The 14,133-nt window shown below is 45.5% G+C and overlaps 1 pseudogene; it reads left to right on the top strand.

Moving 5' to 3' along the window:
- The first annotated feature begins 1,340 nt into the window (after positions 1–1,340).
- Positions 1,341–2,915, top strand: LOC123038932 (pre-mRNA-splicing factor cwc22-like; annotated as a pseudogene).
- Positions 2,916–14,133: the final 11,218 nt, after the last annotated feature.

Raw genomic sequence — 14,133 nt, 5'->3', positions numbered from 1 at the left:
TATGGCCAGCCCGCTACTTTATTTAATCATCTCCAAGTGAATGGTCTATATACGTGATTTCAATTTTCACAAAGTAAATGGTGAAATATTTGTTTGGGAGGGGTGATATATCTTTTTTCTGTTGATGCCCACTCCTTACACATTGCTTCAATCTAGAGTTATCTCCAAACCGTTGATTGATTTCGACGTTCTGTGGAGCTGTTGAGCTTTCCTTCACCTTCCTATTTCAGAAGACAACCAGCTCATTACATGTTCCTACTATTTCTCTTATATCGTGTGAAATTGTCATTTGTAATTTTGATAAATTGTTAGCCTCTGGCCTAAATTAACATTTAATTAATGTTTGCATCATCGCTGATGTCCCACATCGGGAAGATGACTTTGTCATTTGTTTGCCGTACTACACATTGAGTCTTGAAATGCGGCACTATGCCTTAGCACGAAACAATTGGGCAGATCTTTTATAGATCTGTGATCTACTTTTTTTTTGAATGTTCTGTGATTTACTTCTGTTTCAACCATCTGTATCATGCTCATGTTAGATCATCGTTAGGAGTTGAGTGAATAGGTGCTGCTAGTCACTAGATGCGCTTCACAAGTTGAAAGACATGCACTGGAATTGAATTGTTCAAACTTTTAACCCAATTTATGGACGTAAGAGTAGAGCTGATGCATAAAATCAGTAACTGATGTTGATTGCATTCTTGTAATCTCGTTTGTTGCTCTTACCGTTGTGGAGAACAGTATGGTCAGAGATGTGTTTGTTTCCTCTGCACTTTAATATCTTTGTACTAATGCTTAGGGCGACGCTGTGATATAAAGGATATTTGGCTGCAGGGAAAATGAAAGGCATCGCATTCATCAAGGATCCAGATGGTTACTGGATTGAAATATTTGACCTGAAGAGAATCGGGGAGGTGACTGCTACAGCATCATGATGAAGCGTAAAACTCAAATAACGGCGTCGCTCCTTGAGAAGAAATTATGTGAACTCATCAGTTATATGAACTTATGCTTATATTCCTGTACCGCTAGTCACAACGTCATGAGCAAAGATGTCAATGTGACCGATGTCTGAGCATAGATAGATCTGGCGCTGCTGTAACCATCCAGTAATGTAAAGCTGCAGGTTGGACATTTTCCGTTTGGTGCCTTGCAAATCCGGATCGAAGTAATGTAAAGCTGCATGCGTTTTGGTGTCTGAAATTCTTGCAAACTCTGAACCGACTCGGCAATGAAAAACCGACTCGGATCACAAGTCCATCTCGTCTTTATGTACACGGTCGAGCCGGCTCGTTGGAAAACACAACGAAGCGCTTACGCTAGCTGTAGATCACCACATGGCGCGCCCGCCGCGCCTCTCCGGTGGAGCCATCTACGTCCCGCCGCGCCAGGCAGCAGCGACCGGCAACTCCGACGACAGGTCCGGCACGGCATACCAGCGGCGGACCTGGGACGCGCTGAGGCGCAGCATAACCGGCCTAGTGAACAAGGCCACGGCCGCCAACATCCGCCACGTCCTGCCGGAGCTCCTCGCCGAGAACCTCGTCCGCGGGCGCGGCCTTCTCTGCCGCGCGCTCCTCAAGTCCCAGGCCGCCTGCCTGGCCTTCACCGACGTGTTCGCCGCCATCGCGGCCGTCGTCAACTCCAAGATCCCGGCCGTCGGCCGGCTGCTCCTCGTCCGCCTCGTGGTGCGCCTTCGGCGCGCCTACGTCGCCGGATCCAAGCACTAGCTGGCCGCCGCGGCGAGGTTCGTCGCCCACCTCGTGAACCAGGGCGTGGCGCACGAGCTGCTCGCGCTGGAGCTTGTCGAGATGCTGCTCGCTGAGCCCACGGATGACGGTGTGGAGGTGGCTGTCCGGGTCGTCACGGAGTGCGGCGCCGCCCTCACCGAGTCGTGCCCCAGGGAGGTCGATGCCGTGTTCGACGCCCTCCGGAGCATTCTCGTCGACGGCGACGTGGACCGGCGCATCGGGTTCTTGATCGAGGGCCTCTTCGCGGTCCGGAGAACTCGGTTCCGTGGGCACCCGCCCGTCCGCCCGGAGCTTGACCTCGTCGAGCAGGAGGACCAGTTCACGCATCAGATCGAGATCCCCCTCGAGGACAGCCATGCCGATCAGCTCGACCCCGAGACCCATCTCGACGTGTTCAAGCTAAGCGCGACCTTTGTGCAGGACGAGGTAGCCTATGAGGGCCTCAAACGAAGCATGCTCGGCGTCGACCCCGACGGCGACGACGAAGACGAAGACAACAACGACGAGTCTGACGACGACGAGGAAGACATGGAGGTGATCAAGGACGAGACGGAGACCCTGATCAACCTCCGCCGTACGATATACCTGACGATCATGTCGAGCGCCAGCGCCGAGGAGGCCGGTCACAAGCTCCTGTCCGTGGTGAGGCCCGGCCAGGAGGGGGAGCTCTGCGCCATGCTCGTGGAGTGCTGCAAGCAGGAGAGGACGTCGTCCAACACGAGGTTCTACGGCCAGCTCGGGCAGCGGCTGTGCGCGATCAGCCGCGCGTACCAGGCAGGCTTCGAGGCGTGCTTCGCGCGGTGCTACGCGGCGGCGCACCGCATGGGCACCGACGAGCTGCGTGCCGCTGCCGGGCTCTTCGCGCACCTGCTGGCGGCAGACGCCGTCCCGTGGCGCGGCGTGCTGGGCGGGGTCAGGGTCACGGAGGAGGACACCACCTCGTCGTCGCGCATCTTCTTGAAGATAATGTTCCAGGAGATGGCGGAGCAGCTCGGGGTGCGGGTGCTCGGCCAGAGGATGAACGACGACGACGAGCCGGAGGTCCGTGACGCCCTGTTCCCCAGGGACTCCGCCGAGAACACGCGCTTCGCGGTCAATTTTTTCACAGCGATTGGGCTTGGCGGTGTCACTGAACCTGCGAGGAGGATCTTGTCTTTGTAATTGTATATGTCTTGTTATAGGAATTAGGAATCTCTTTGCTCAACCTTTTACAAGGTTGACAGTCAGAAACATGTGGTTTGTGATCAACTTTATAGACTCGTATTTTGTGAGCACTCAGTCCTTTTTCTTGTTATCCTTATTCCAATAACTTTCGTTAGTATGTCTACAAGTTTGCAGAACACGGTTTAAGAGTGTACAATTTAGGTTCAGGAAAAAAATGCACTGTCCAATTTACAATTTAGTTGCACATGGGTTTTAATATGTCAACTGGGCAGTTTCATAAGAGTAGGAATGAATATTGCGATAATTCAACCCGGAGCCCGGGCTCAAATGAACCTGGTGAACAGTACCTTGATTTAAAACTGAAAGAAAGTTCGAAATTTTTTGATTTTTTTATGGTGCAAGATGCTCCTGTGCGTGAACTCCGTGTAATTTTTTGTGAAGTTTGGACATTCAAGGAGCTCGTGGCATAAAAGACAAAATCAAGCGTGAACAGTGCCATTTTCAAAAGTTTCTCAGATATCCAAAAATTGTCTTTTTTGCCATGGTCTCTTCGAATGTCCAAAATTCACAATATTTTGCATGAAATTCTCCCACAGTAGCATCTTGCACCACAAAAAAAAATGGAAACATTGTTTCTTTTTTAAGTCGTGGTACTATTCACATCTGAGCCCGGGCACCAAATCGCCGCTCTTCAAAAATTGAAGATTATTAACTTGCAAATACGAGTGTGCATCTAAGTTCAACTCTTCACTGAACTGAAGTTTTCTTAAATACAAGTGTCGCCAGTGTCGTTCCTTTCGGCCTCTTCTCCCTCGCCCGACTACACTGGCGTCGTCACCGGTATCGTTCCTTTCGGCCTCCTCTCCCTCATCCTCCTACACTCACGCCACCATGGCATGCGCACTACATTTCTTCTCTCTGACCTCTGCCTCAGTATCCTCCTATTCATCTCTCCCCACGGACTTTCTCCATGGTGACGACGCTAGCAATTGGTTCATCGTGCCGCCGACGGGATCGCTCACTTGCGCCGTGGGCACCGCCAACCGTAGTCGCTGAGGCATTCGATTCACACTAATCTTCGTCAACCTTGTCGAATGGCGCCATGTTGTGCCCGGCGCCGCTGCCGGCGTCACCCGGTTGGTCTCCTTGCCCGCAGCCTACACCGACGTCGGCTTCACAAACACACTGCCAAGGAATTCTGCGTAACTCTATATGTCATGCATAGCTGTTAACTATTAATCATGTTGCATTTATGCAACCAAACACCGGGCCCTTGCATCAGCCCAGCCAATGCACGCAACCAAACGCCAAGAAGAATTGCTCCCCTAATGCGGGCCGCCTACATGCAGACAACCAAACTACATGTATATGTTGTTTTTTGCTTGCATTAGCTCAACCAGGGCCAACTGGGACAAGTATGTACAGTGTCCAAAAATGATGCAGGTAACCAAATGCGTCATTTGTTTCCTTCCAGGTGGAGCTGCAGGTCTACCAAGGTGTAGTCAATGCAGTTACCACATGTAGCATCGACCCACCTTTATGACTAACCAGCGATGCCATTTGATCGTTTCCGTCCTCAGCGCCGCTCTTTGTAAGCCACGTATGTGAGCCTGCATCCGCTGTATTCCAGATCCAACACATCCATATATCACATTGAATAAATGCTGGCATATATCCCATAGACCAATTGGACCTCCAACAGGATGTAGGTGCATTTGGACCCTAGAGCCAAAATGCCCTTCCCCATGAGATCGCTCAGTTTCCGGAATGGTCAATCTTTAGGCAACATCTGTACATCCACATTGAAGAGTTGTGGGAGTGAGAGATGCTGGGATAAAGCTCCTCAGGATACTATCGAACTGGAAGCGTGTTGCACGTGCATCATTACTACATCCTCCTAAAGAAATATAATCCTCTTATATTTCTTTACTGAGGGAGTAGTAATTAGAAGTAGTCAGTTACTACATGATTTTGGCAGAAATGTATATGTTGCTTTTAGAAGAAAATAAAAACTCATCGCCCCATTTACTACTCATGAAGTGACATAACAAAAAATTGTAATTTCAACATGTACCACAAATGGGACAAATACCTTCTTAGTCACATTGTTTTGTGTGTCCAAGGAAAAGCAACAAATTAGTCCAAGGAAATTTTGCAGTGTATGGCGCTACGGTTTGAATGAGCTCATCCACAATAAGTTTAAATATATTTCCTCCTTATTGAAATGATAGGGAATTTCTCCATACAGTCTACCTATGCAAATATTTAATTTTGACAACATTGTAGGAAAACACAAGTGATTTCGTTACACTTAGGAATATTATGATGGCATTGCTAGACATCAGAATTGTACACATTTCCTCTGTGCATCAGTATAGATTCTCTCAAGCGAAGACTTCTGCACATTAGTTGAAGTGCTCGCCTTTTGTTCTTTAGAGGACAACCAGCATTTCAGATGCTGCAGAAGCCACTAGCAATCAGATCTGGAAGTGTAGCATGTTATTTGCTGGTGCTCAAGCATGATTTTGGTATGTTGTGGCTAGCCTGACATGTCCATGTCGCTGGACTAGCCTAGCACGTAATTTTGCAGCATAAGCAGTATTTTGTTATACTCCAATATCTTATACTCGACATATATAGTATGCGGAGAAAAAGTGCATCCACTTCATAAGTCTCAAAGACAATGCCATGTTGAGAATGGGTCAAATCTTGAGTGGAGCTTGGTATTTATACTGCTAGGATAACTATCCAGTCATATAAATTTTCTGAACTAACTAACTTTATCATGCACAATTGGCGGTGGTGCATGCTTATACCATGCATGAGAGACTGGCACAACAAAAATTATAAAACTACAGAAAAGAGCTTATGGCATATTGAAGATGCAAATCAACGTACTTCTCTTGTATCGTATGTGTATAGACTTTTGAGAAAAAATCCAAAATATAAGGTGCCTGGCATTGCACCACTCATTTGGATAATTTTTTTTAGGAATTTGATTACATTTCCTTATATCAGGCAAGCTCCTCTATTTACTCATATCAATTAGTCTGGTGTAATCTCGCCCAAAACTTGTGAAATTTTTCCTCCATGTGCGTTCTTTAATTTCCGTGCCAAAAACTATACACCCTATATTTAGGAATGGAGTAAGTTAATTTATTCTAGTTTGAAACATGTATTAGTGACACGGTGACACATTGAAGCACATTTTAATTCAGGTGACACTACGATATACCCATAATTCTACTATGTACTAGACATTTTAGGAATTGAGGTCTGACGAATCATAGCATGGGAAGAGTTTTGATGAATTGGATGATTCAGATGGGAAGAGTTTTTGAGTTTTTGTTATGTATCTTTATCGTGTGAGAAAATTGTCTGTTATGTGTTAGAGAATGCATTCTTTGTTGAACATGAACACTTTCAGTTTGTAAGTCATGCTTTATCTCTGTTTTTTCCTGTGTATGTCCTGAGAAAGACCAATTCTCTGGTTTTTATTTTTGTTGCCGAGACTAAACTGATCTGCCCAAAGTTGCCTTTGATTTTGGTCCAGATTATCTGCGGCTTTTATTTTAGTAGTCATATTTTTATTTGCCTTTTTCCTAGGTTTCATTCACATTGATCGCTTAGAGAATCACAAATGCAGTATCATGAACAGCTATTGTTCCATCATGAATAGCAGCAACATTCGTACAGCCTTAACTATGACTTGTACATGGAGACGTAAGTGTGCATACAAAAGTATATATGGTGATATGTGTACTCTTCAAAACTCAAATAAAGTACACTTATGTTACTCCCTTCATTCCCTTATACGAAGCCACTTCATATTTTTATGTCCAACTTTGACCATTAATTTTACCAACAAAAAGTGAGTTATATGCCAAGTAGGTATGCCACTGGATGCACATTCCAAGGAACTTTGATGATTTTTTTATTACATAGGAGTATAACCTATATTTTGTTGACTAAAAATATAAGTTAAAGTTTGACATAAAAAACAAAGTGCCTTGTTTAAGGGAATGGAGGGAGTACCAGGTATCGGTATACCTTTTGTCTTAACAGTGCAGTACTGTGTTTTCCACCAAATTTTACGTGTCGCCATGTTCTAACACGTTATACATATGACATGGACCACCCAATTCCTTTTTATTGTATGTTTGCACAACTGAATGTGCTCGCCGACGCTCAGCCATAGTCAATGGGGATTCGTACATGATAAAACGATAGCTGGAACATGGCGTAATGCTTCCATTTGGTCTAGATGGCAGCACAATCTTGGCATTGGCACCAAGCCTTGTCGAGATCTTCATCAAGTGCCAGTCAGAACACTGTCCAAATAAAATTTCCATGCAAGCAACAAAGTGCAGAGACAATGAATAGTGTGAAAAGGAGATTTTCATATGCAGTAGGCAACCAAAACTTTTGGTATACTCCAATGTCTCATACTTTATGTCTCTATAACGGCTAGGTGAGAGGCGTTTAGTATTTATATATAGTACTAAGATAAATATATAGCTATATATATGCATGTCGGTCATATAACCATGAACTTAACAAACTTTGTCATGCACAAGGGCAGTCATATAGCTAGAACAGTCATATAACATATATGCCCAACTGATTGGCAGACGAGCACATTATATATGCATGAGAGAAATTCCAAAATCAAAGAGCATATGTTGGTATTGTGTTGAAGATAGAAATTAACATACTAATGGAACCATATATGGTCTCAGTCTCATGTTCGGGAATGAGCAACGACCCAAGGGCACTGCTATCCCACATTAGTAGCTGATGGCGGGTCAAAAAATATATTTGTGGTGATTTTACCAGACGCTAGTACACATTGGTTAGTGATATAATGCCAATATGCTCTTACTTTATTGTACCCCACACATTTGTACTAAAAAGCTCAGTACGTACCTAGATGATGATTTAATTTGCACCTGTTTGAAAATCATGTACTTATCCATTTTCACCCGAATAACAATTGACAAGAAAATTAACCTAGCTAGATCGTGTACCTGTTGGAATTAACCACATGGAGTAGTCCTGTCCAGGTTGGACTAGGAACAGTCACCGACTAGGATTTGATGTTAGCTAGGTTAGCTGATATAAATACCTATCTACCCCGTGTACTTTGTAACTTAGATCAATGGACGTGGCTAGGGAGCGCCTCTGTGCTTGTTCATTGTTTGGAGCGCATCGCCATATATAGTAAGTATATGTCCTTGTGTCCAGCTGTCTACACTAGAAAAGGAAATTGTTTGGCCATATCATGTGGCGCACATGACTACCGATGGAATTAGCTTAGATCTTGTCCTTATGTGCATTTATTTGAGGTTTAAAAAGTTGTAAAAGCCATAACTTTGATTCAAGCATCGAAATCAAGTTACTTTTTCACCATCAGGTTTATCACAACGAGTTCTTCAAAACTACATCCGATATGAGTAGGTTTCGTAAAAAAAACTGAGGGCAACTTTGGGTGCAATGGAGGCAATTATAGTGCTATAGGGAAGCAACATCTTTTTGGCCTAGTAGGACCGACTATTAGGTTGGTTGCGTAAAAACAAGAAAAACCACACAAAACCAAGGCATCTTTAGTGCTACATACAAAGAAACTTCACTGCACTATGTGTACATGTGAATTTTACAAACATTATCCCAATTCGCGTATCATGGCTGCCCAATTGCCTATTGTTGATGGTCAGTTGTGTCACGCCCAATATGCGACCCTATCCAAAAGGAACTCGAAGGTCCCACCAAGGATAGACCCGTATATTAAAACGCTTTTGCAAGGTGGATATCATTACATCAACATTACATAATAGATGGGGATACATACAAGAGGCATACAATGCCACACGAATACAACATCATCTTACATAAGAGTACCATCCGACTAGGGATGAAACACAAACAGAAACTCAAACGACATCCACCTTGCTAGCCCAAGCTGCCGACCTGGAACCCATCCCCTGATCGAAGAAGTAGCAGAAGAAGAACTCAAGCAAGCAAGCATCGCTCTCGCGTCATGGTCATCGCATAACCTGTACCAGCAACTGTTGTTGTAGTAACCTGTGAGCCACGAGGACTCAGCAATCCCATTACCATGGGTATCAAGACTAGCAAAGCTTAATGGGAAAGGAAGGGGTAAAGTGGTGAGGTTGCAGCAGCGACTAAGCATGATATGGTGGCTAACATACGCAAATAAGAGCGAGAAGAGAACAAGCGGAACGGACGTCAACTAGCAAAGATCAAGAGGTGATCCTGAACACCTACTTACGTCAAACATAACCAAGAAACCGTGTTCACTTCCCGGACTCCGCCGAGAAGAGACCATCACGGCTACACACACGGTTGATGCGTTTTAATTCGGATCTGGTGTCAAGTTATCTACAACCGGACATTAACAAATTCCCATCTGCCACATAACCGCGGGCACGGCTTTCGAAAGTTTATACCCTGCAGGGGTGTCCCAACTTAGCCCATGATAAGCTCTCGCGATCAACGAAGGATATACCTTCTCCCAGGAAGACCCGATCAGTCTCGGAATCCCGGTTAACAAGACATTTTGACAATGGTAAAAAAGACCAGCAAAGCCGCCCGATGTGCCGACAAATCCCGATAGGAGCTGCACATATCTCGTTCTCAGGGCACACCAGATGAGCCAGACGTCGGGTTGGCATAGACCCTGGTTGCCCAGGGGGCGCCGGACATCGCTCATGTTGGACCAACACTCGGAGGAGCACTGGCCCGGGGGGGGGGGGGTAAATAAAGATGACCCTCGGGCTCCGGAAACCCAAGGGAAAAACGGCTAGGTGAGGCAAATGGTAAAACCAAGGTTGGGCCTTGCTGGAGGAGTTTTATTCAAAGCGAACTGTCAAGGGGGTCCCATAAATCACCCAACCGCGTAAGGAACGCAAAATCCGGGAACATAACACCGGTATGACAGAAACTAGGGCGGCAAGAGTGAAACAAAACACCAGGCATAAGGCCGAGTCTTCCACCCTTTACCAAGTATATAGATGCATTAATTAAATAAGAGATATTGTGAAATCCCAACATAATCCTGTCCATCAAGGGCAATCTTCAACTTCACCTGCAACTAGCATCGCTATAAGAGGGGCTGAGCAAAGCGGTAACACAGCCAAGCAACGGTTTGCTAGGAAGGGTGACAAAGGTTAGAGGCTGACATAGCAATTTGGGAGGCTTGAAGAGCAAAAGATAGGTAGCGCAGCAAAGCGATAGAACGAAGCAACTAGCATAGCAAAGATAGTAATGAGATCCAAGGTGACGGTCATCTTGCCTGAAATCCCGCTAGGAAGAAGAACGAGTCCATGAAGTAGACGAACGGGAGTAGTCGAACGAATCCTCACAATCGCAACATTACCAGAACTATCAAGGAGAAGCGCAACCGGAAAGAAATAAACAACATGGTAAACACACAAGCATAAACATGGCATGATGCACAAACAAGTATGATGCATGTCCGATTTAATGAGGCATGGCATGGCAAGTGCAACAAACAATACTACAAGTCAGTGGAGCTCATTCCATTATTTAGTTCTCTCTCGTTATGCTACTCATCAATATTAAATGTTGTTAAACATGGAAAGAGGTGAAGCATAATGAAACCACCTATCTAGGCAAGTTTAAATGAGGCCGGAAGTAACAAACAACAATTTTGGAAAAACCTCATGTCCATATTTTAGTTTTGGTACTGTTCTTCCCTAAACCATATTTTAATGTTGTTAAACAGGAAAATAAAGTGGACCATGTTAAACTAGGCATTTTTCCACCCCATTTACATATAAAGAACATTTAAAACCGAGCTACGGTTATTTAGTTATGAAATAAATCATTTTAACATGGCATTTGAGCAAATTTAAACAAACAACATTTTAAACATTTTAACCATGGATGAAAGTGGAATATTATTAATCTACACAAAATTCTAAGCATTTTACATGTATAAAACATTTTAATATGATGCACGGTTCATGAGTAATTATATGCATGAAGTTCAAGGGTTTTTCTGCAAAACTGTTAAACTCTGGATAATAGCTAAACTCGCAGGCAGGGAAAAAACACTATACCGGCCGAAACTTGTTGGCCCGACAGGGTACAGGAGGGGGACTAGATGGGGCTGCTCACCCATGGGCTTGGCCCGGTTCGGTGGAGGAGGCAGGCCGGTTGAGGAGGCGCTGACTGGGCCGGATCTGGAGAGAACGAAGCGGTCAACGGGCGCGGGTGGGGCAAGCGGGACTTGGCGCTGCGGTTCACGCTGGAAGCAGAGGAACGACGCGATGACAAGGGTGGCGCTGGCCTGATGCAGAGGAAGCAGACGCGAAGGCCGACGGCAGGGGAGGCCTCAGGCGATGTAGGGCGCGGCGGCGGATGGAGCTCCTGCTCTGGTGACACGGCGGTGCAGAGAACGAAGGGAGGTGCGGATCCGAGTGCAGCAGGACAATGGCGAGGGCGGAGCAATGCGACGACGAAGGGGCGGTTCCCGGTGGTGGCTTGAGCATCGGGCGGCCATGGCGCTCCTGCTAGTCCCTGCGAGAGAGAGGAAGCAGGGAGATGAGAGGGAGAGAGAGAAAGCGAAGGGAAGGAGGGGACAAAGGAGAGGTGTGGCTGCCTGCTGGTGGTGGAGAGCCCCGGCGACGACGAACAGCAGGAGGCCGACCTTGGAGCACTGGTGCTCGAGGCAAGGAGCATCTCCTCGAGGAGGAGGAGGAGGGCGTCATGGACGAAGACCCCAGGGTAGAGGAGGCCATCGGCGAAGGTGCAGAGGTGAGGCGCTCGAGCTCCTAGCGGCGAGCAGTAGAAGGGGTGCAAGGGCCTGGATGGGCTGCTCCAGCGACCGGCCGGCGAGGTCGGATGGCGGCCTGGGTCTGGGAGCAGAGGAGAAACTCGGGCAGGTGGCTCTGGCTCACATGGCGCTTGGACGGCGGCTGCAGTAGGTGAACGAGGGGATCTAGAGGAGGCGTTGGTTGGTGGGGAGGGATCGAGAGGATTTTTGGATCGGGGATTTGGCTGCTGGTAGGTGGGGAAGGATCCCGAGGGGAACTGGCTGGCGGCGGCTCGATGGGACAAACTCCCTAGATTTTAGGGTTTGGTCTTAAAATAGACTAGAGTCTATATATATAGGAAAAAGAGGAGTTTTTGGGTCATCCGATCGCGATCGAACGGCTCCGGAAAAATAGGTTAGGAAGTGCAAACAAAGGACGGGAGATATTTTATAGATGTTTGGGGATGATCCGGACTCATCGGTCACGACCGACCGGTTCGGGTTCGGGGCAGTTTCGGACGCGCGCAAAGGGGTTGGTGGTTTGACAAGAGAGAAACGCAAACACGGGTGGTCTCGGAACGGTCAACGGAAGCAAGGGGTGACGCGGCAACTACGAGCGGATACGGGTTTTATGAAAACATATGGATGCGATGCACATGATGCTATGAGATGAGATGCATGGCATGAACAAAATGCAAAACAAACGACAATAACCCAACCACAAAGGAAATATCATATCGCATCTCCGGAAAAGGCAAGAGTTGGAGTTACGAATCTGGAAAGTTGTATCCGGGGCGTTACAACACTCCACCACTACGAGAGGATCTCGTCCCGAGATCTAGGATGGCACCGGAGGGAAAAGGAATAGGAAGATAAGAGGTAAACTAAGTTGCTTCTTTGACGAACGAGTGAAACCATGAACCTTGAGAGGTTGAGCAATTTAAAAGAAAGAGTACAACAGAGATGAACGAGATTGCAAACAATCCGTTAGAAAAGAGGGACAAGGAGTATTACGAGAACTTGAGGGTTGAAAGACATGGAAATAAGAGTTTCACGAACGAAAAGAATATGACCACCTCAGTATAATGAGATAGCCAAGGAACAAGAATGACAGAATTTGGACAGCACTCCGGTTAAAACTAGCTAGAGACGGAATAAGATTGATATAATTTTGACAGCACTCCGACTGTAAATGGAAGGAATTTAACATGAACTTGACAAGATGAGAGGATACTTGATGAAATCAACAACACCCTGCCTCCGGAACTATTGAAAGAATGGCACAAGGGGTAAGAAGGATTTCAGACAGCACTCAGGTTGAAAATAGAGGCAAAACTTGACACAATGAAAGAACTTGAATTAGAACACAACACTCCAGTTAAATGGATAAGCAAGAGAATAACATGATCTTGACAAAACGAGATGATGGGTGAAGAGCACAACATAACAATGCCTCCGTAATGAAAGAATAGAAGTTAGATCGTTGGGATAAAGGGACGGAGAAGAAAATGACAACTTTTGCCACAAGTGAACTTGGAAAATATCCTTGCAAAGAAGAATCGAACGGAGTTGTTGGAAAATCAACAACGAGAAGCACAAGCTTGTTGTGGGCTTATGGGAAACATCTCGAGACTATGAGGTGACAACTGACCACTAATGGAAACCATTGATTTGACTGATAGCACCAAAGAGATGAAAAACTTCTTCACCGAGATGAGAAGGAGAAAATTGGATCATTGATAAGCACCACGATATCAACATTCCTTAGGGAAGGCTTTAGGATAAATCTGACACAAGATAACTCCAACGAAGAAGTTGATTGTTCGAAAAGATCTCTTGAACGAAGAGAAAAAGATGGATTTAAAATACCTCATTCTTGACAACATATGAATCATGAAACATGAAGGAAATTGTCAAGAGTGACATAACACCACCTCAAAAGATAAGGTAGAAAGAATTGCACTTTGGAATGCAAGATGAAGAATACTTGAGCTCCTCAAAACAAAACATGTGTTGAGCACCATGTTTATTTTAGAGTATAGCTTGGCGGGTCATAACTTCGAGAGAAATCTTGAAGAACAATTGGAGACTGAAGAGAATCCTTGATGAACTACCATGTAGAGCCTCAATGAAGAACTTTGGTAATAAAAGGATGATAAAAAGAAGGAGAAGTTCAAAACACAAGGTGAAGCCTTGCAATGATTTAGATGGAGCTTCGCGACGATAATGCGGAAAACTTTGAACTCCGGAAAAGAAAAGATGAAGCATCTCAAACCGAGAAATGTGACATGATGAATAACTCTGGAAAGAAGAAACTAGATCACTTGGATGAAACAACAATAAGAATTACATTATGCATATCCTTGATCAATTTAAATTGATGACAAGCAACGGATTTGGCATACTACTTACTCCTCT

Source organism: Triticum aestivum, chromosome 2B (assembly GCF_018294505.1).
Source record: "Triticum aestivum cultivar Chinese Spring chromosome 2B, IWGSC CS RefSeq v2.1, whole genome shotgun sequence".
NCBI lineage: Eukaryota > Viridiplantae > Streptophyta > Magnoliopsida > Poales > Poaceae > Triticum > Triticum aestivum.
The sequence above is the reverse complement of the archived record's forward strand: the minus strand, read 5'-3'. Positions and strand labels throughout refer to the sequence as shown.